The sequence below is a fragment of the Arachis duranensis genome, chromosome 6 (genome assembly GCF_000817695.3).
Source record: "Arachis duranensis cultivar V14167 chromosome 6, aradu.V14167.gnm2.J7QH, whole genome shotgun sequence".
NCBI classification, from domain to species: Eukaryota; Viridiplantae; Streptophyta; class Magnoliopsida; order Fabales; family Fabaceae; genus Arachis; species Arachis duranensis.
The window spans coordinates 38,923,912-38,945,552 of record NC_029777.3 but is presented as its reverse complement, the minus strand read 5'-3'; the positions used below and the strand labels follow the sequence as shown (position 1 = coordinate 38,945,552).

The window sequence follows — 21,641 nt, the reverse complement described above, 5'->3', positions numbered from 1 at the left end:
GTTGAAGAACAAGTGATATCTTAGAACAAGAACAAGCAGAATTGAATAGAAGAACAATAGTAATTGCATTAATACTCGAGGTACAGCAGAGCTCCACACCTTAATCTATGGTGTGTAGAAACTCCACCGTTGAAAATACATAAGAACAAGGTCTAGGCATGGCCAAGAGGCCAGCCTCCCAATGATCTAAGAACTAGACATCCAAAGATGATCAAAAGATCTAAAATGATCCAAAGATGAAAATACAATAGTAAAAGGTCCTACTTATAGAGAACTAGTAGCCTAGGGTTTACAAAGATGAGTAAATGACATAAAAATCCACTTCCGAGCCCACTTGGTATGTGTTTGGGCTGAGCATTGAAGCATTTTTGTGTAGAGACTCTTCTTGGAGTTAAACGCCAGCTTTTATGCCAGTTTGGGCGTTTAACTCCCATCCTTGTGCCAGTTCCGGCGTTTTACGCTGGGAATTCTGATGGTGACTTTGAACGCCGGTTTGGACCATCAAATCTTGGGCAAAGTATGGATTATCATATATTGCTGGAAAGCCCAGGATGTCTACTTTTTAACGCCGTTGAGAGCGGGCCAATTGGGCTTCTGTAGCTCCAGAAAATCCACTTCGAGTGCAGGGAGGTCGGAATCCAACAGCATCTGCAGTCCTTTTTAGTCTCTGAATCAGATTTTTGCTCAGGTCCCTCAATTTCAGCTAGAAAATACCTGAAATCATAGAAAAACGCACAAACTCATAGTAAAGTCCAGAAAAGTGAATTTTAACTAAAAACTAATAAAAATATACTAAAAACTAACTAGATCATACTAAAAACATACTAAAAACAATGCCAAAAGGCGTACAAATTATCCGCTCATCATGCATCTTCTTGCATCATAGGAAAGTTGAACGCCAACCTCACATTTTTCGGACTGAAATCTAAGCATTTCCCCCGAACCATTGTAAAATAATTCTTTGGATTTGGGTTCATACTTCAATCATGGTTCCTAGTGATCCATGCATTGGCATAGATCTCTTGGACCATTAAGATTCCAACTTGTTGAATGGGGTTGGTCAGAACTTCCCAACCTCTTCTTTGGATCTCATGTCGAATCTCCGGATACTCATTTTTCTTGAGAACGAAAGGGACCTCAAGGATCCCTTTCTTCTTGGCCACAACTTCATAGAAGGGGTCTTGATGGGCTTTTGAGATGAATCTCTCCATCTCCCATGACTCGGAGGTGGAAGCTTTTGTCTTCCCTTTCCCTCTTCTAGTGGTTTCTCCGGCCGTAGGTGCCATAAGTGGTTATGGAAAAACAAAAAAAACTATGCTTTTACCACACCAAACTTAGAATATTGCTCTCCCTCGAGCAAAAGAAGAAAGAATAGAAGAAGAAGAAGAAGAAAATATAAAGGAAAGGGAGATGGTTGTGTATTCGGCCAAGGGGGAGAAGAGAGGGTTGTGTTGTGTGAAAATAAAGAAGGATAGAGGGGTTTATATAGTGGATGGATGTGAGTGGTGAAGGGGTAATTGGGAAGAGGGATTGAGGTGATTGGTGAGTAATGTTTGGGGAAGAGTGTTTTTGGATTGTGTGAAGAGGAGAGAAGGTGAGTTGAGGTAGGTGGGGATCCTGTGGGGTCCACAGATCCTGAGATGATTCTGTAGGGTCCACAGATCCTGAGGTGTCAATGATTTATCATTCCTGCACCAATGAGGCGTGTAAAACGCCCTCTGCATGCAATCCTGGCGTTTAACACTAGATTGATGCTTGTTTCTGGCGTTAAACACCAGCTCCTTGCTTGTTTTTGGCGTTCAACGCCAATCTGCAGCATGTTTCTGGCGTTAAATGCCAGTTCCATGCTTGTTTCTGGTTTAACGCCAGCTTTCCTCAGGGTACAATCTTAGCATTCAAACGCCAAAATGTTGCTTGTTTCTGGCGTTCAACGTCAGATTCATGCTCTGTTCTGGCGTTGAACGCTAGCCAGATGCTCCTTGCTGGCGTTTAAACGCCAGTAAGCTCTTCCTTTAGGGTGTGCTGTTTCTTCTGCTGTTTTTCATTCTATTTTTAATTTTAGTAATTGTTTTGTGACTCCACATGATCATGAACCTAATGAAACATAAAAGAACAATAATATATACAAATTTAAAGTTTGGTTGTGGCCTCCCAACACCAAACTTAGAGTTTGATTGTGAGGGCTCTGTTTGACTCTGAATTGAGAGAAGCTTTTCATGCTTCCTCTCCATGGTTGCAGAGGAAGATCCTTGAGCTTTAAACACTAGGTAGTCTCCATTCAATTGGAGGACTAGCTCTCCTCTGTCAACATCAATCACAGCTCTTGCTGTGGCTAGGAAGGGTCTTCCAAGGATGATGGATTCATCCTTATCCTTCCTAGTGTCTAAGATTATGAAATCAGCAGGGATGTAAAGGCCTTTAACCTTCACTCACACGTCCTCTACCAATCCATAAGCTTGTCTTATTGACTTGTCTGCCATCTCTAATGAGAATGTGGCATCCTGTACCTCAAAGATCCCCATCATTTCCATTACAGAGAGTGGCATAAGATTTATACCTGACCCCAGGTCACACAGAGCGTTCACAAAGGTCATGGTGCCTATGGTACAGGGTATTAAGAATTTACCAGGATCTTGTTTCTTTTGAGGTAAAATTTGCTGAACACATGTATCTAGTTCACTAATGAGCAAGGGAGGTGCATCTTTCCAAGTCTCATTACCAAACAACTTGGCGTTCAGCTTTATGATAGCTCCTAGATATTGAGCAACTTGCTCTCCAGTTACATCTTCATCCTCTTTAGAGGAAGAATAGTTTTCAGAGCTCATAAATGGTAAAAGGAGGTTCAATAGAAACTTTATGGTCTCTAGGTGAGCCTCAGATTCGTTTAGGTCCTCAATAGGGAACTCCTTCTTATCTGGGAGACGTCCCATGAGGTCTTCCTCATTGGGGTTCATGTCCTCCCCTTCCTCTCTAGGTTCGGCCATTTTGATTAGTTCAATGGCCTTGCACTCTCTTTTTGGATTCTCTTCAGTATTGCTTGGGAGAGTACTAGGAGGAGTTTCAGTGATTTTCTTACCCAGCTGGCCCACTTGTGCCTCCAAATTTCTGATGGATGACCTTGTTTCACTCATGAAACTTAAAGTGGCCTTAGATAGATCAGAGACTATGTTTGCTAAGCTAGAGGAGCTCTGCTCAGAATGCTCTATTTATTGCTGAGAAGATGATGGAAAAGGCTTGTTATTGCTAAGCCTGTTTCTTCCACCATTATAAAAGCCTTGTTGGTGCTTTTGTTGAACCTTTCATGAGAAGTTTGGATGATTTCTCCATGATGAATTATAGGTGTTCCCATAGGATTCACCCATGCAATTTACCTCTGCCATTGCAGGGTTCTTAGGATCATAAGCTTCTTCTTCAGAAGATGCCTCTTTAGTACTGTTGGATGCATTTTGCCATCCATTCAGACTCTGAGAAATCATGTTGACTTGCTAAGTCAACATTTTGTTCTGAGCCAATATGGCATTCAGAGCATCAATTTCATGAACTCCCTTCCTCTGAGGCGTCCCATTACTCACATAATTTCTCTCAGAAGTGTATCTGAATTGGTTATTTGCAACCATGTCAATGAGTTCTTGAGCTTTTGCAGGCAATTTCTTTAGGTGAATGGATCCACCTCCAGAATGGTCCAGTGACATCTTAGAGAACTTAGATAGGCCATAATAGAATATATCCAAAATGGACCACTCTGAAAGCATGTCAGAAGGACATTTTTTGGTCATCTGCTTGTATCTTTTCCATGCTTCATAGAGGGATTCACCATCTTTTTGTTTGAAGGTCTGAACATCCACTCTAAGCTTGCTCAGCTTTTGAGGAGGAAAGAACTTAGCCAAGAAGGCCGTGACCAGCTTATCCCAAGAGTTCAGGCTATCTTTAGGTTGTGAGTCCAACTATGTTCTAGCTCTGTCTCTTACAGCAAAAGGGAAAAGCATGAGCATGTAGACTTCAAGATCTATTCCATCAATCTTAACAGTCTCACAGATCTGCAATAACTCAGTTAAAAACTGGTAGGGATCTTCTGATGAAAGTCCATGGAACTTGTAGTTTTGTTGCATTAGAGCAAATAGTTGAGGTTTCAGCTCAGAATTGTTTGCTCCAATAGCAGGGATTGAGATGCTTCTTCCATCAAACTTGGAAGTAGGTGTAGTATAATCACCAAGCATCCTCCTTACGTTATTATTTGCGCCTGCCATCTCCTCTTTCTTTTTAAAATTTCTGTAAAGTTGTCTCTGGATTGTTGTGCTTTAGCTTCTTTAAGCTTCTTCTTCAGAGTCCTTTTAGGTTCAGGATCTGCTTCAACAAGAATATTATTGTCCTTGCTCCTGCTCATATGAAAAAGAAGAGAACAGAAAAAAAGAGAAATCTTCTATGTCACAGTATAGATATTCCTTTATGTTAGTAAAAGAAGAAAAGAATAAAAGAATAAAGGAAGAAAAAGGTAAGAATCCAAACACAAGGGGGAAGAGTGGGATCGAATTGTTAGACGGAGAGAAAAGTGTAAGTAAATAAATAAATAAATAGAAGGAGATAAGAGAGAGAATTTCGAAAATTAATTTTGAAAAAGGGTTAGTGATTTTCAAAAATTAAGAGAAGAAATAAAATTAAAATTAAAATTTGAAACAATTAGTTAATTAAAAAGAATTTTGAAAAAGAATGAAGGAATTTTCGAAAATTAGAGAGAGAAAAGTAGTTAGGTGGTTTTGAAAAAGATAAGAAACAAACAAAAAGTCAATTAGTTAGTTGAAAAAGATTTGAAAAACAATTTTGAAAAGATATTTGAAATTTATTTTGAAAAAGATATGATTTGAAAAAGATATTTTGGAAAAGATTTGATTTTTAAAATTAAAATTGATTACATGACTAACAAGAAACTAAAAGATATGAGTCTAAAATTTAAAGATTGAACCTTTCTTAACAAGAAAGTAACAAACTTCAAATTTTTGAACCAATCACATTAATTATTAGTAAAGTTTTTGAAATTTTGAAATAAAGATAAGAAAAGATTTTGAAAAATATTTTCAAATTTTCAAAAATCATAAAAGAAAAATGAAAAAGATTTGATTTTTGAAAAAGTTTTGAAAAGATAGGATTTTTAAAATTGAAAATTTGACTTGATTTATAAGAAATAGCTAAGTTTTAAAAATTTTTGACTAAGTCAACTCAAATTTTCGAAATTTATGAGAGAGATAAGGAAAAGATATTTTTTTATTTTTGAATTTTTAATGATGAGAGAGAAAAACAACAAAAATGACTCACAACATGAAAATTATGAATCAAAACACATGATGCATGCAAAAATACTATGAATGTCAAGATGAACACCAAGAACACTTTGAAAATCAAGATGAACATCAAGACTTATTTTTGAAAATTTTCAAGAAAAAAAAACATGCAAGACACCAGACTTGGAGATTTTTAATGCTTAGACACCATGAATGCGAAAATACACATGAAAAACAAGAAAAGACACAAAACAAGAAAATTTAAAGATCAAACAAGAAGACTTATCAAGAATAACTTGAAGATCATGAAGAACACATGCATGAATTTTCGAAAAATGCATAGGTTTTTAAAACATGCAATTGACACCAAACTTAAAAATTGACACTAGACTCAAACAAGAAACACAAGAATATTTTTTATTTTTATGATTTTATGAATTTTTTTATTTTTTGAAAATTATTTTTTTGAAAAATGAAAAAGAGAAAAAAAAATTTGAAAGATTTTTGAAAACTTTTTGAAAAGAAAATTACCTAATATGAGCAACAAGATGAATCGTCAGTTGTCCAAACTCGAACAATCTCTGGCAATGGCGCTAAAAACTTGATAGGCAAAATTGTGATTTACTCTTTTCATAACTTGAACAATTCTTAGCAATGGCTCCAAAAACTTGGTGCACACTACTATGGTTTACTCACATTCTTCACAACTTCGCACAACTAACTAGCAAGTGCACTGGGTCGTCCAAGTAATAAAGCTTACGTAAGTAAGGGTCGATCCCATAGAGATTGTTGGTATGAAGCAAGCTATAGTCATCTTGTAAATCTCAGTTAGGCTGATTCAAATGATTGTAATGGTTTTCGAAAATAATAATAAATAAAGCATTAAAATAAAGATAGAAATACTTATGTAAATCATTGGTAGGAATTTCAGATAAGTGTATGGAGATGCTGTGTTCCTTTTGAATCTCTGCTTTTCTACTGCTTTTATCCAATCCTTCTTATTCCTTTCCATGGCAAGCTATATGTAGGGCATCACCGTTGTCAATGACTACTTCCCATCCTCTCAGTGAAAATGGTCCAAATGCTATTGTCACAGCACGGCTAATCATCTGTCGGTTCTCGATCATGTTGGAATAGAATCCATTGATTCTTTTGTGTCTGTCACTACGCCCAAATATCGCGAGTTTGAAGCTCGTCACAGTCATTCAATTCTTGAATCCTACTCGGAATACCACAGACAAGGTTTAGACTTTCCGGATTCTCAGGAGTGGCCGCCAATAATTCTAGCTTATACCACGATAATTCTGATTAAGGAATCCAAGAGATACACGCTCGGTCTAAGGTAGAACGGGAGTGGTTATCAGGCACGCGTTTATAAGTGAGAATGATGATGAGTGTCACGGATAATCACATTCATCATGTTGAGGTGCAGCGAATATCTTAGAATACGAATAAGCATGAGTTGAATAGAAAATAGTAGTAATTGCATTAATACTCGGGGTACAGCAGAGGTCCACACCTTAATCTATGGCGTTTAGAAACTCCACCATTGAAAATACATAAGTGTGGTGATCCAGGCATGGCCGAATGGCCAGCCCCCATGATCTAAGAACTAAACATCCAGAGATAGATACCAAGATGTCTAATACAATAGTAAAATATCCTATTTATACTAGACTAGTTACTAGGGTTTACAGAAATAAGTCTAAATGCAAAAATCCACATCCGGGGCCCACTTTGGTGTATGCTTGGGCTAAGCTTGAGCCTTACACATGCAGAGGCTTCTTTTGGAGTTAAACACCAAGTTGTAACGTGTTTTTGTCGTTTAACTCTGGTTTGTGACGTGTTTCTGGCGTTTTACTCCAAAATGCAGCATGGAACTAGCGTTGAACGCCAGTTTGTATCGTCTAAGCTCGAACAAAGTATGAACTATATTGCTGGCAAGCTCTGGATGTCTACTTTCCAACGCCATTGAGAGTGCGCCATTTAGAGTTCTGTAGCTCCAGAAAATCCATTTCGAGTGCAGGGAGGTCAGAATTCAACAGCATCAGTAGTCCTTTTTCATCCTGAATCAGATTTTTGCTCAGGTCCCTCAATTTTTGCTAGAAAATACCTGAAATCACAGAAAAACACACAAACTCATAGTAAAGTCCAGAAATGTGAATTTTGCATAAAACTAATAAAAACATCCCTAAAAGTAGTTAGATCCTACTAAAAACTACCTAAAAATAATGCCAAAAAGCGTATAAATTATCCGCTCATAAGGGAGGGAATTGGTTTGAATTTTAGTGGGTGGGGGTAGGTGGATTGTATGATGCGAAATAGTAGATGGATGTGAGTGGTGAAGAGGTTATGGGGAAGAGGGTAGGATTTGATAGGTGAATGGTGTTTGGGGAAGGATGTTATGGAAAGGTGTGAAGAGTAGTGAGAATGAGTTAGGGTAGGTAGGGATCCTGTGGGGTCCACAGATCCTGAGGTGTTAAGGATTTCTCATCCCTACACCTTTTTGGCATTTAAATGCCCTCTGTGTGGCATTTCTGGCGTTAAACGGCAGGCTGATGCCCATTTCTGGCGTTAAACGCCAGTCTGGGTGCTAGTTCTGGCGTTTAACGCCCAGAATGCTGCTAGACTGGGCGTTAAATTCCCATTCTGCTACTCTTACTAGCGTTTAACGCCAGCTAGACACCAGACACCCAAAAATGGCGTTAAACGCTAGTCTGTGTGCCATTTCTGGCGTTTAACGCCCAGAATGGTGCCAAACTGGGCGTTAAACGCCCACTTTGCTAGCCTTACTGGCGTTTAAATTCCAGTAAGCTCGCCCTCTAGGGTGTGCTAATTTTTTTGCTGTTTTTGATTCCTGCTTTAATTCTACAGCTGTTTTTGTGACTTCACATGATCATCAACCTAAAGAAGACATAGACTAACACTAGAAAATAAAAATGAGAAAGTAATTAATATAGAAAAATAAAATTGGGTTGCCTCCCAATAAGCGCTTATTTAATGTCAATAGCTTGACAGGAAGCTCTTACAGAGCTTCACAGATGCTCAGAGCATGGTTGTGGCCTTCCAATACCAAACTTAGAAGTTAAGTGTGGGGGCTCTGTCTGGCTCTGTATTGAGAGAAGCTTTTTGTGCTTCTTCTCCATGTTTATAGAAGAAGATCCTTGAGTCTTGAACACAAGGTAGCCCTCATTCAATTAAAGAACTAACTCTCCTCTGTCAACATCAATCACAGCCCTTGCTGTGGCTAGGATGTGTCTTCCAAGGATGATGGATTCATCCTCATCCCTCCCAGTGTCTAGGATTATGAAGTTAGCAGGGACGTAAAGGTATTCAACCTTCACTAAGACATCCTCTGTAAGTCCGTAAGCCTATTTCATTGATCTGTCTGCCATTTTTAGTGAGATTCTTGCAGCTTGTACCTCAAAGATCCCTAGTTTCTCCATTACAGAGAGTGGCATGAGGTTGATACCTGACCCCAGGTCACACAGAGCCTTTTCAAAGTTCATGGTGCCTATGGTGCAAGGTATTAAGAACTTTTCGGGATCCGGTTTCTTTTGAGGCAATATCTGCTGAATCCATGTATTTAGTTCATTGATGAGCAATGGAGGTTCATCCTCCCGAGTCTCATTACCAAATAACTTGGCATTCAGCTTCATGATTGCTCTTAGATACTGAGCAACTTGCTCTTCAACAGTGTCTTCGTCCTTTTCAGATGAAGAATACTCATCAGAGCACATGAATGGCAAAAGTAAGTTCAGTGAAATACCTATGATCTTTGTATGAGCATCAGATTCCTTTGGTTCCTCAATAGGGAACTCCTTATTGGTCAGTGGACGTCCCTTAAGGTCTTTCTCACTGGGAATCACTGCCTTTTCACTCTCTCCAGGTTCGGCCATTTTGGTTATAGTTATGGCCTTGCACTCTCTTTTGGGATTCTCTTCTATACTGATTGGGAGAGTACTAAGAGGAGTTTCAATGACTATTTTACTCAGCTGACCCACTTGTGCCTCCAAATTTCTGATGGATGACCTTGTTTCATTCATGAAACTGAGAGTCATCTTAGATAGATCAGAGACTATGTTTGCTAAGCCAGAGAGGCTCTGCTCAGAATTCTCTGTCTATTGCTGAGAAGATGATGGAAAAGGCTTGTTATTGCCAAACCTATTTCTCCCACCATTATTGTTGTTGAAGCCTTGTTGAGGCTTCTGTTGATCCTTCTATGAGAAATTTGGAAGATTCCTCCATGAGGGATTATAGCTATTTCCATAGGATTCTCCCATGTAATTCACCTCTTTCATTGCAGGATTCTCAGGGTCATAAGCTTTTCCTTCAAAGGAGGCTTCTTTAGCACTACCAGATGAAGCTTGCAATCCAGTCAGATTCTGAGCAATCATATTGACTTGCTGAGTCAATATTTTGTTTTGAGCCAATATGTAATTCAGCATATCAATCTCAAGAACTCCTCTCTTCGGAGTCGTCCCATTGTTCATATGATTTCTTTTAGAAGTGTACATAAACTGGTTATTTGCAACCATCTCAATGACTTCCTGGGCTTCTACAGGTGTTTTCAGATGAAGGGATCCACCAGTAGAATGGTCCAATGACATCTTGGACATTTTAGACAGACCATCATAGAATATACATATGATGCTCCATTCTGGAAACATGTCAGAAGGACACCTTTTGGTTAATTGCTTGTATCTTTCCCAAGCTTCATAGAGGGATTCACCTTCCTTCTGTCTGAAGGTTTGGACGTCCACTCTGAGCTTGCTCATCTTTTGAGGTGGAAAGAATTTGGTCAAGAAAGCATTGACCAGCTTGTCCCAAGAGTTCAGGCTTTCTCTAGGTTGTGAGACTAACCATGTTCTAGCTCTGTCTCTTACAGCAAAGGGAAAAAGCATAAGTCTGTAGACCTCAGGATCAACCCCATTGGTCTTAACAATATCACAGATCTGCAAGAATTTAGCTAAGAACTGATGAGGATCTTCCGATGGAAGTCCATGAAACTTGCAATTCTGCTGCATTAGAGAAAACAATTGAGGTTTAAGCTCAAAGTTCTTTGCTCCAATGGCAGGAATTGAGATGCTTCTTCCATAGAAATTGGAAGTTGGTGCAGCATAGTCACCAAGCATCTTCCTTGCATCTCTAGCATTGTTGTTGGGTTCGGTTGCCATGTCTGCTTATTTTTTGAAATTCTCTGTAAGGTCCTCTCCGGAGTATTATGCTTTAACTTCTCTTAGCTTCTTCTTCAGAGTCCTTTCAGGTTCAGGATCAGCTTCAACAAGAATGTTTTTATCCCTGTTTCTGCTCATATGAAAAAGAAGAGAACAAAGGGAGTAGAGGAATCCTCTATATCACAGTATAGAGATTCCTTAATGTGTCAGAAGAAAAGAAGAATAGAGGAATGAGGTAAAAAGAGAATGAGAGGAATTTGAATACAGAGAGAGAGAGAGAGAGAGAGAGAGAGAGAGAGAGAGAGAAATGGTTCGAATTATAAGTGGAAGAGAAGTGTTAGCAAATAGATAGAAAGAGATGAAAGAGAGAAAGTTTTCAAAAATTTAAAAAGGAATCAAATAAAATTAGAATTAAAAACAATTAGTTAATAAAAAATATTTTTGAAAAAAAATGGTTAGTGATTTTGGAAAATTGGAAGTGGAAAAGTGGTTAGGTGGTTTTGAAAAAGATTAGAAATAGCAATTAGTTGAAAAAGATTTGAAAATAATTTGGAGAAGATAAGAAGTTAGAGAATAGATTTTGAAATCAAAATTTAAAAAGATATGATTGAAAAAGATTTGATTTTAAAAAGATATGATTGAAAAACTACGATTGAAAAAGATTCGATTTTTTTTTTAAAAAAAGACATGATTGAAAAAAGATTTGATTTTAAAAAGATATGATTGAAAAAGATTTGATTTTTAAAATTGATGACTTGACTAACAAGAAATTAAAAGGTATGGTTCTAAAATTCAAAGGTTGAACCTTTCCTAACAAGAAAGTAATAAACTTGCAATTTTTTGAATCAAAACATTAATTGTTAGCAAGGATTTTTGAAAATATGAGATAAGATTAAAAAATATTTTTGAAAAATTAGTTTGAAAATTTTCAAAAACATTAAAAGAAAAATGAAAAATGAAAGTTTAAAATATGTTTGATGCAAAAAGTTATGAATTAACACATGAAAAATTGAAAAAAAAATTGAATTGGAAACAAAATTACCTCCCTTGTGTCATCCTAGCGTTAAACGCCCAGGATGCTATCCATTCTGGCGTTTAACACCCAGAATGCTACCTCTTTGGGCGTTTAACGCCCAGCCAGATATCCTGGCTGGCGTTAAACGCCAGAAATCCTTTCTTACTGGGCGTTTTTCTAAACACCAAAAATGATAGCTTTACTGGCGTTTAATGCCCAAAGTGCCTCTTTACTGGCATTTTATTGCCAGTGAGCTCTTTTCCTCTGTGATTCTTCTGCTTTATGTTCTGAATCTTCATTTCTCTGTATTATTTTCTTGAAAATATATCTTTTTTATTTTTGAATTTTTAATGAAGAGAGAGAAAAACAATAAAATGAAATAAAACACAAAAATGCAAGATCAAAATAAGTAATGCATGCAAGGACACTTTGAATGTCAAGATGAACACCAAGAACACTTTGAAGATCATGATGAACACCAAGGACATATTTATGAATTTTTTTCGAAAATAAAAATAAAATTATCCGATGTAAGCAACAAGATGAACCGTCGGTTGTCCAAACTCGAACAATCCCCGGCAACGGCGCCAAAAACTTGGTATGCGAAATTGTGATTCACAGTTTTCACTACTCCGCATAGCTGACCAGTGATGAGAGAACTTTTGCGTGGTCTAGAAATTTGCGGATAAATCCTCGTTGCAAGTATAGTTTCTAAACCTTCAAAAGTCCTTTCATACAAACGTTTTGGGTATCACAAGTAACAAACCCCTTTAGAAATTGTTAACCGAGTATTCAAACCTCGGGTCGTCTTCTCAAGGAACTGCGAGGAAGTATGTTCTTATTATTGGTTATAAAGGTTGTAATCGGGGTTTAGAAGGTGAGAAGCAAGTAATTTAAATGATGAGTGAATTAAATGGCAATTAAAAATAAATAATAATTGTAAAACAACTTTTGGCAAGATAAGGGAATTTAGAGGTCTAACTTAGTTATCTCTCTCAACTATAATAAAAGTTAAATCTAAACTCCACTTGGTCAACCTTTGCCAGGGCAAAGGAAAGTCAAGGGACTAATTAAACTGACCTTTGAATCCTAATTATTTCCGAAGAAAAGGTTGGGATTATTCAGGTTCAGCTCAATTAGCAAGATAACGATTATTAATTACGTTGAGTTTAATAACTGTTGAGTTACTAAATTCTTAATTAGAACAAAAAGGGGAAAAAGTAAAATTGCTGGAATAAAATATCTTCAATTCGTAAACAATGATAATCATAAATTAACAAGAGCAATAATAAACTGAAAATACCTCAATATCATTAATTCAAATAATAATCTGGAACATGGAATAATTCATAAATTAAATTATAAAAGTAAATGATCAATTCAAATGCCGGAATAAATAATTATGGAACTAAATAGAAAAACATTAAAACCTGGATCCAGAGCTACTCTTGAAACAAGAAGAAATCCTAAATCCTAAAAAGAGAGAGAGAATCTCCCTCTAGACCAAATCTAAATCATGGAAAAGTAGAATTATGCCCGCTCTCTTGAATGGATGCATTCCCCCACTTCATAACCTCTGGTCTATGCCTTCTGGACTTGGATTTGGGCCAAAAAGGGCTTTAGAACTCGCTGGGGCGTGTTCTGTAGTTTTCTGGTGCGTGGCCTCTGTCACGCGTCCGCGTGGGTCACGCGGTCTCGTTATTCGGAGCTTTTCCTTGCCACGCGGTCACGTCAGTCATCCGACCGCGTCATGTGCATTCTGCTAGAGGCGCACAGTCGCGTCAATCATGCGGCCGCGTTGCTGCTGATTCGTGCTTGGCACGCGATCGCGTCGTCCATGCGATCGCGTGGATACCAGTTTCCTTAAAGCTCCATTTTGCTTTCTCCTTTCCCTTTGGTATGTTTCCTTTTTCATCCTTTAAGTCATTCTGCCTTAGAAACTCTGAAACTACTCAACACACTAATCATGGCATCGAATGGAAATAAAGGTAATTAAAATAATTAATTTTCAAAGCTTAGGAAACATGTTTTTCACGATATGACATAATAAGGGAGGGAAAGTAAAACCATGCAATTAATGTGAATAAGTAGGTGAAGGATTGTATAAATCACTCAAATTAAGCACAAAATATCTCATGAAATATGGGTTTATCAACCTCCCCACACTTAAACACTAGCATGTCCTCATGCTAAATCCAAGGTAAATAAATGAGGTTATAGTGATGGAATGCAATGCAATCTAAATTAAATGCAACTACCTAAATGAATGATGCATCATGCAACTCTAATTTATTCACTCATATATAAAGCTTACATGTAGCTAAGTTAATTCACATTCTCAAGGAGTTATATATATATAGCCAACCCTTAAATAATAAAGCATTTTAGCAAATGAGATCGGAAAGAAAACATTGTACAAACTTGCAAAACAATTAGTAAATTTGAAGCACATATATATGTTGATGAGTTATTGAACCATCACTGGATTTTGTGTTGACTCTCTAGTCACTCAGTGTTTATTGGGTTTATTCACTCTATTTTTCTTTTTATTCTTACTTTCTTATAGCTTTGTTTTTCATCTAACCAATCAACAATTATAAAATATAGTCATACCAAAAAGTCATGAGGTCTTTAATTAAGGTTGTAATGGGGCCAAGGTAAAGGTAAGAATTTATGTATATGGTCAAGTGAACTAATAAGTGAATCCTTAATTAGACTAAGATCTCACCCAACATACATATTTAGCAAGATAAAACTTCTTTACCTATTTTTCCATATATATATATATATATCCCATGTGCATTGTTTTCATTGGGGAATTTCTTTTTGTATACCATTTTATTTAGATGCTGAAATTTATTTTTTTCTTTTTTTTTTCTGCACATGGTAATTGAATCACTTTGATTTTCTCATGAGCATGCTTCCAAATTTATTTTTATTTCTTTTTTTTCTTTAATCTTCCTAACCCTTTGTTTCTATCACTCATGTTCCCACAAGGTTTCCCATAATTAATTTTATTCATGATTTTCTATCTTAAGCTAACCAAGGATTCACTTGGGGTTTTCTTTTGTTTTTCTGTTTAAGGCTAGTAATTTGGCTAAATAGAATAAAGGGGTTTTGAAAGGTTCAATGTGGCTAACAAGGGTGATGTAAAAGGTAGGCTAATTTAGGGTAAGTGAGCTAAAATCAAATGATGGCCTCAATCATTCTCTTGGTATGTATCTATTCTATATTCTATAATTGGACATATAGATTAAAGCAAAGGAAAGAACATCAGAATAAAAAGAAATGTAACACACAGAAATGAGATTATGGTTTGAATGCAATCATACAATTTAAGCTCAAGACTCACAGGCTGTGTGTTCTCTAACTCAAGCATCATATATCATTTATATACTGTATGCAGGTTTAGTTAAAAATTCCCATTATTCTCATAAAAAAATTACTTAGGGTAGCTTTTAAAGTTTTAATGTTCCTCCTTGATGAAATGTTGTTAGCTTAACTACATCATGTAATGCTATATACAAGGTTTATGGATTTAAATCTGATATGTTCAATTACCTAGCTTACTTCCTTTTTATATTTTTCTATTTAAATTGTACTATCTTATGCTAAAAAGGGGTAAACTATACTAATTAATCCACTAATAAATCAGAATTGCAAACTAAACTAAATAACTAAAATAAACTAAAGGGCTAAAATATGAACTAAAGATGCAAAATGCAGAAAATAGAGTAAAAATACATAAAAGCAATGTATAAGTACTCAGAAAATAACAGTAAAAAGAAAAATACAGAAAAATATCCAAAATAAAAGAAAAAGTATGTAGTGGTTCACCAAAATAAACGGCAGAGATGGCGACCTCCCCAGACTTAAAATGAAGCATCGTCCCCGATGCTCAATCAAGCCGGTGTGAAGGAGTGTCATCACTGGGAGGGATGGTAGCTGGGGTCTCCGTGGCAGTGGTGGGCTGAGAGTCTGGCTACTGTAGAGGAGGGACTGACTGGAGTGGGATCTCCGGATCCACAACCTCAAGCTGGGGCATAACCTCCTGATGCGGGGCAGCCTGCTCAGTGGCTGCCTGCTGATAAGTCTCCTCCTGGAAATGAGTCTCTGCCTGGGAATGAGGTTCCGCCTCGTGCTCATCCTCCTCCTCCTCTGATAGATCTGATAGAGTGTCGGGCTCGGAGGGGATGTTGGCGCCCTGTCTGATCATCAGCTTCAGATGGGAATAGCGTCGCCTGCTGCAGCTCTCCAATCTCTCACACCGGCGCCTGTTACGGCGCTCCATCTAATCAAGTTGGCGGAATAAACGGTGCACGAGGCGATAAACCGGCTCAAAGGCGGGTGGAGGTGCAGTGGTGGAAGCAGGGGCAGCTGTGGATGAAGAGGGTCCAGCAGACGGAGGGGTTGTCTCATCAGTAGCAGTGACAGGTGGTGGTCTATAGCCCAAAGCAAGGAAGTTCCTGCTGTGCGGGATGATCTTCCTGCAGTCCAATGCTGGTGGTCGCTCATCGGCATCCTCCCAAGGTACATCAGCCTGACGGCCTAGCCGTGTAACCAGATAAGGAAAGGGGAGGGTGCCTCGGACGTGGGCCCTGGCCATATAAAGCCGGATAAAACGAGGCAAGTACAGGTCCTTACCTTCCAGCACACACCAGAGGAGGGTAATCATGGCAACCGGGATCTCAGTCTTATGAGTACTCGGCATCACATAGTTGCTCAAGATTTGATGCCATAGCGGAGCCTCATCATTCAAGTACACTCTCTTGATCCCTCTGGGCATAGTAGTGTTCTGACCCATCTCCTAAGGAACTGTCGGGTCGAGAGCTATCCGTGCCTTCACGGCATCCCAATCAAACTGCATCTGACTCATGTCCTCCTCAGCCTGTGCATAACCATCTGGCTGATCGGACTTGGCTGGGGGCTGGAGAATGGTCTCTATGGCCTCCTCAGTGACCAGAATTTGCTTTCCCCTCAGGTTCACTACATCAAGGGTAGTAAGGTAGTAGTTGCAATAGAATTCCCGGACCCAAGATGCATTAACCTCTGTCAGTGGTTTCTCCAGAAAGAACCAGCACCTTTGCTTGATTTGCTCAGTGGTGTACTGCTGGAGGGCTTCTAGAATCTTCAAGGAACGTTCCAGGTATAGATTTCTGGAGTTTGCAAAATTCGGGTACTTCAGCTCACAGTACTGGTTTGCAAATTTTATAGGATAAGTCGAAGGGAGCAGCTGGTCAGCTTTTTCCTACTGTGTGAAGTTCTTCTCCCGCCATTAGGAATCGTGCATTAGAGCAATGATGGACTGGGAGGAAGCACCTCGCTTCCGCTTGCCAGTATCCTTGCCTTTACCTTTCCTTTGTGAGGAAGACATCCTGAAAAACAGAAAACCAGGAAATGGATAAAATAGGAAAGCAAATAGGCAAAGCAAACAAAGGAAACTCAAAGCGGGACGGGAGAAATATAATAAGGAAAATGAGGAATTAAAATGTGAGTGAATTAATGTTAAATGGAAAAAGAAAAATCAATATTCCATAGTGAAAAAGTTAGAGGAAAGTGAAAATAATCAGAAAAGAGATCAAAAGGTGAGTATGGTTAGAATTTTGAAAAAGAAATTAGTAAATTAAAATTAGGGAGTTAGTAAAGTGCGGGTTAAAGTAAGTGGCATAGAAAAATTCCATATAACATTGATTCACAGGTAAGAATAGAAGTACTCATAGTCAAACAAGAGAAACGGGGTGATGCTGATTCGAATAGAAATAATAAAAAAAAGCAAAAATTGGAATCAGTGAATCACAAATGCAGTTTATGAACCAAGAAATCAAAGAGGATAAGAAAGTCTGCCATAGCATTCATGAAATGGGCTGGGTAAAGCAGAGTAAAACAGAGTTCAGAAATGCCAAACCAAAACATGAATGAAAATAATTTTAAAAAAAAATTGGGCAGCATTCCGACTAAAATTGGATTGTCCCGGAAAATAAACAGCAATCATATCAGTTCATATGAATTAAAAGAAAGCAAGCTGCATGTACATAGATATAAAAGAAACATAAAAAACTCAATGTAAACAGCAGCAACATACAAGAAAGCAGCAGATGAATCATGAATATAGCAACAACATATTTGCACATAGGATAAAACATAAGTAAGAACAGTGCAAGGAAACAGACCTATATCCACTAACCACAGCCTAAGCTACCTAACAACCTAAAAATCCACTACAACATGCAAGTCTAGCTATCCTAATTATGAACAGAAATGGAAAAAATACAGAAAAAATGACGAACGGATAAAAATGGTTGCGTGTTGCGGAACCTGGTAAGCGGAAGGGGTGGAACAGGGAAGAAGTGGCTGCGGTGGCGTCCGGCGTGGTGGTGGGCGATGCTCGCGGTGGCAGTGGTGAAGAGGGAATAGGAAGAGGAGGAAGGGAAAAGAAGGGAGGGAAGGTTGTTGGGGCGGCGGCGTACGGGGTGGTCGACGGTTTCGGGGAGGTCGGCGGTTTCGAGGTGGTCGACGGTGGCGGCCGGGTGGTGGTTGGAGGGAGAGGGAGAAGAGGATTGGGGGTGGGGGGGCTGCGCGACTGATAGGGTTCGCGTGGCTGAGGGGGTTATACTTTCGAATCCACGCGGCCGCGTGGGGCACACGGTCGCGTAGTTGGGGCGAAAATGGGAGTGACGTGATCGCGTGGGGCACGCGATTGCATGAGAGGGGGGAAAAAGGTTGACGCGATCGCGTGGGGCTCGCGATCGCATGGGGCTCGCGATCGTGTCGCTGGAATTCGTGCTAAACGCACGACTCCAGCACCGTTTCAGCGCAACTCTCTGTCTCTTTTTGGGGTGATGTGCAATCCATGTGACGCGATCGCGTCGGTCACGCGGTCGCGTAGGGTTGGTATTGTGCAAGTGACGCGATCGCATGGGGCATGCGATCGCGTGGGCCAATTTGCGCGAAATGCACAAGGGCCGCACGATTCCAGCCTAACTTTCTATTTGTTGGATCCTTACGCCGATATATATACCACGCGGCCGCGTGACTCACGCGGTCGCGTGGGTGGTGTTTTCGCAATATGACGCGATCGCATGGGGCATGCGGTCGCGTCGTGCAACCCTTTTTTTTATGCATGAAAAAATGCAGAATACAATGACTATCATGAATGTTTATGCATGATTCCAGGTTTAATAAATTAAAATGAAAAAGGAAAAATGAAAGCAATTAACAAGGAATAAATTAAAAAAGAAGCGACCATACCATGGTGGGTTGTCTCCCACCTAGCACTTTTAGTTAAAGTCCTTAAGTTGGACATTGGAAGAGTATCCTGTTATGGTGGCTTATGTTTAAATTCGTCCAAAAATTTCCACCAGTTTATGTTTAAATTTGTCCAAAAATTTCCACCAGTGCTTGGAATGCCAATAGCCTCCGGGGTCCCAAACTAGGCATGTGAAGCTTCTGAGCAGCTTTAAGTATATTGTTCGGCTCCCGGGACGACAAATGTCAGAATAAACTCCAGGATTCCAAGCCTTGCTTTTAAATCCGCCTCCGTCCTGATCTACATGTCTCCATCCGGGCGGTTTAAAAAGTAGAATCTCACCATGGTGACCAAACGTTCTCCATGATCCGTGCAATTGAGTATGATACCAATCCATGTACTTTGAGGTAAAGCGTGGAACCTTATTGAACCTTGTGCACCAGCTCTGAATACGAGCCATTTCCCTCTTACTCTTAAAGCCCCAGAGAGCTCTAAGCTGGCCATCTGTTTCAAGTAAACCATATTCAAGTGAATAAGTAAAATTGTAAGTTAAGGATTGTACTCACTTGAAGCTTGTATTAGGTATTAGTGGCCTTGGGATAGGTGTTTCTGGTGGTTCTGTAAGTTCTACTCCCTTATGCTCTTATGTGAATTCCTCCACTTCTTTGCAAAGATCTTCAATTGTATCTGTGTCCTGGTCAAAGTCTTCCGTGTCTTCCTCATCACTCAAGTCATAGATTGGAGGTTGAGAGAAATCTACCTCCGCATCATCTTCATATTCACTTGGGGAAGATTCTTCGATCTCAGAGAATTCACTTGCGGACGCAAGTTCATCACCAAGAGAGCTAGACTTGTGAATATCACCATCAAGGGAATTTGCTTCTTGGATTATTCCGTCTGATTCCTCATAAACGACTTGCCTTGGAGATTGTACAGTATCTTCCTTAGCATCAACTGTAGCATCCTGGACGGAGTTTTCCTCAATTTTGGATTCCCAAGGAAGTTCAGCATCGCCTAGATCTTCAATCAACTCTTTTTCTTGAACAATGACAGCTTCTTCCACTTGTTCTAGTACGAATTCATTCTCTGCCTTGTCCACTGGAGTCTCTAGTATTTCTTTCATGCTACGCTCTTCATCGGGTTGTCCACATGGAGCTGTGGTTGATCCTTGTATATTTGAGCGTTTAGTGGCCCATTGGATTAGTGCGTGCTCCAGTTGTTGAATGGTTGTTTGAAATTTAGTTATTGTTTCTTTTAGACGATCTTCTGCTTCGCGGTTTGCTGGACTTAGACATGGTACATAGGGAAGTGGTGATGACTGGGAATGACTGGATTGGTATTGGGGTAAGGAAGGATCATATGATGGCGAATGGTGACGAGAAGCTTGTGAGTGTGGTGGTTCGAGGTTATGTTGAAAGGACGGTTCATATGCACGGGGTGGGGCTTGTTGGTAGTTATAAGGTTGTCCACCATGTCTTTCAGCTGGGTATGCGCGGTAGAATGGTCTTTGTCCAGGATATCTCGGAGGGTGTTGCTACCAAAAGGGTTGAATAGATCCTCTTGGTTCCATCCATCCTTGATTGGTCTGACCTTGATGCACATTCCTACTGTAACTTCTATTTCCTTTAACAATATCAGAACCAAACTCAAAGCGAGAGGGGTGAGAGTTCATAGTAGCAAATAAAGATAAAAAGAAAAAAACGAAAATAAATAAACAAGCAAAAGAAAAATATTTACAATAACCAATAATAAGGCACACGTTAGCAGTTCCCCAGCAACGGCGCCATTTTTGTTAGCAGTTCCCCGGCAATGGCGCCATTTTGATAAGAGAACTTTTGCGTGGTCTAGAAATTTGTGGATAAATCCTCGTTGCAAGTGATGGTGTTTTTGTGGAAAAATAAATTTCCAACACACATATCCAACCGGCAAGTGTACCGGGTCGCATCAAGTAATAATAACTCACATGAGTGAGGTCGATCCCACAGGGATTGATGGATCAAGCAATTTTAGTGGGTGATTAGTTTAGTCAAGCTAACATTGAAGTGAATTTGGATGAAGTGTAGCCAACAGAAAGTAAATTGGAAGGAAATTAAAAGATGCAGAAAATAAAATTGCAGGAAACTTAAATAACAAGAAAGTAAAATAGCTGAAACTTATATTGCAAGAAATATAAATTGCATCAAATGTAAAGGGGGGCTGGGGTGCTAGAAATTAAATGAAAGCAGTAGATCTAAGCTTAGAACAATTGCAAGGAAATTAAATTGCAGGAAAAGTAAATTCAAGGTCATAGTAGCTTAAATGTAAATTGCAGAAGAACACAAGTGCAGGAAATTAAATTGGGAGCAATGAGATGCAACAAAGAGACATAGATCATTTTTCAAGTCTCAAAGTAAAACTAACAATTTCAATGAAACAGTAAAAACAGAAGGAAAGCCAAGAGCTCAATTGCTCACTTGACCAAAACAGAAACAAAATTCAACTCAATTGTGAAACTCAGAAAAGAAATTCAAGATCTCAGGGAATCAATGAGACTAGAGAACAAGTCTAGATCTCAAGCCTTTCCTTGATCAATTCAGAGAACAATTTGCAGAAGAAAGAAGAAAAATGAATTGCAGAATTAAAGAGAAGATGAAGCAGTATGTGAATTTCAATTATGCAAAAAAAGTAAACAAGAGATCTCAAGGTGAGATTGAAACAGAATTTCTTGAATTCTCTACCCAAGATTTAAACAGAAAGGAAAATTAAAAGAGAGAGCTATCTACTACTCCCTAATGGAGCCGGCCTCCCTCCAAAGATGGAAATGATGCCTTATATACGCTTTACAAAATGAAAAATGAAAATGAAATTAAAACAAATTAAAAATAAAAATCCTAATTTAATTGATTCATGTGCCTTTGAGTCATGTTGAGTGGGCTTTGCTTGCTTTG

General features: G+C 38.8%; 2 non-coding genes across 2 annotated transcripts; both read left to right on the top strand.

The window, feature by feature from the left end:
• The first annotated feature begins 3,746 nt into the window (after positions 1-3,746).
• LOC127740193 (small nucleolar RNA R71) lies at positions 3,747-3,854 on the top strand. The gene has a single exon (XR_008000874.1). It is a non-coding gene; the product is annotated as a small nucleolar RNA R71 (small nucleolar RNA).
• A 6,090-nt stretch (positions 3,855-9,944) lies between these two features.
• Positions 9,945-10,048, top strand: LOC127740224 (small nucleolar RNA R71). Its single transcript, XR_008000905.1, has one exon. It is a non-coding gene; the product is annotated as a small nucleolar RNA R71 (small nucleolar RNA).
• The last annotated feature ends 11,593 nt before the right edge of the window (positions 10,049-21,641 follow it).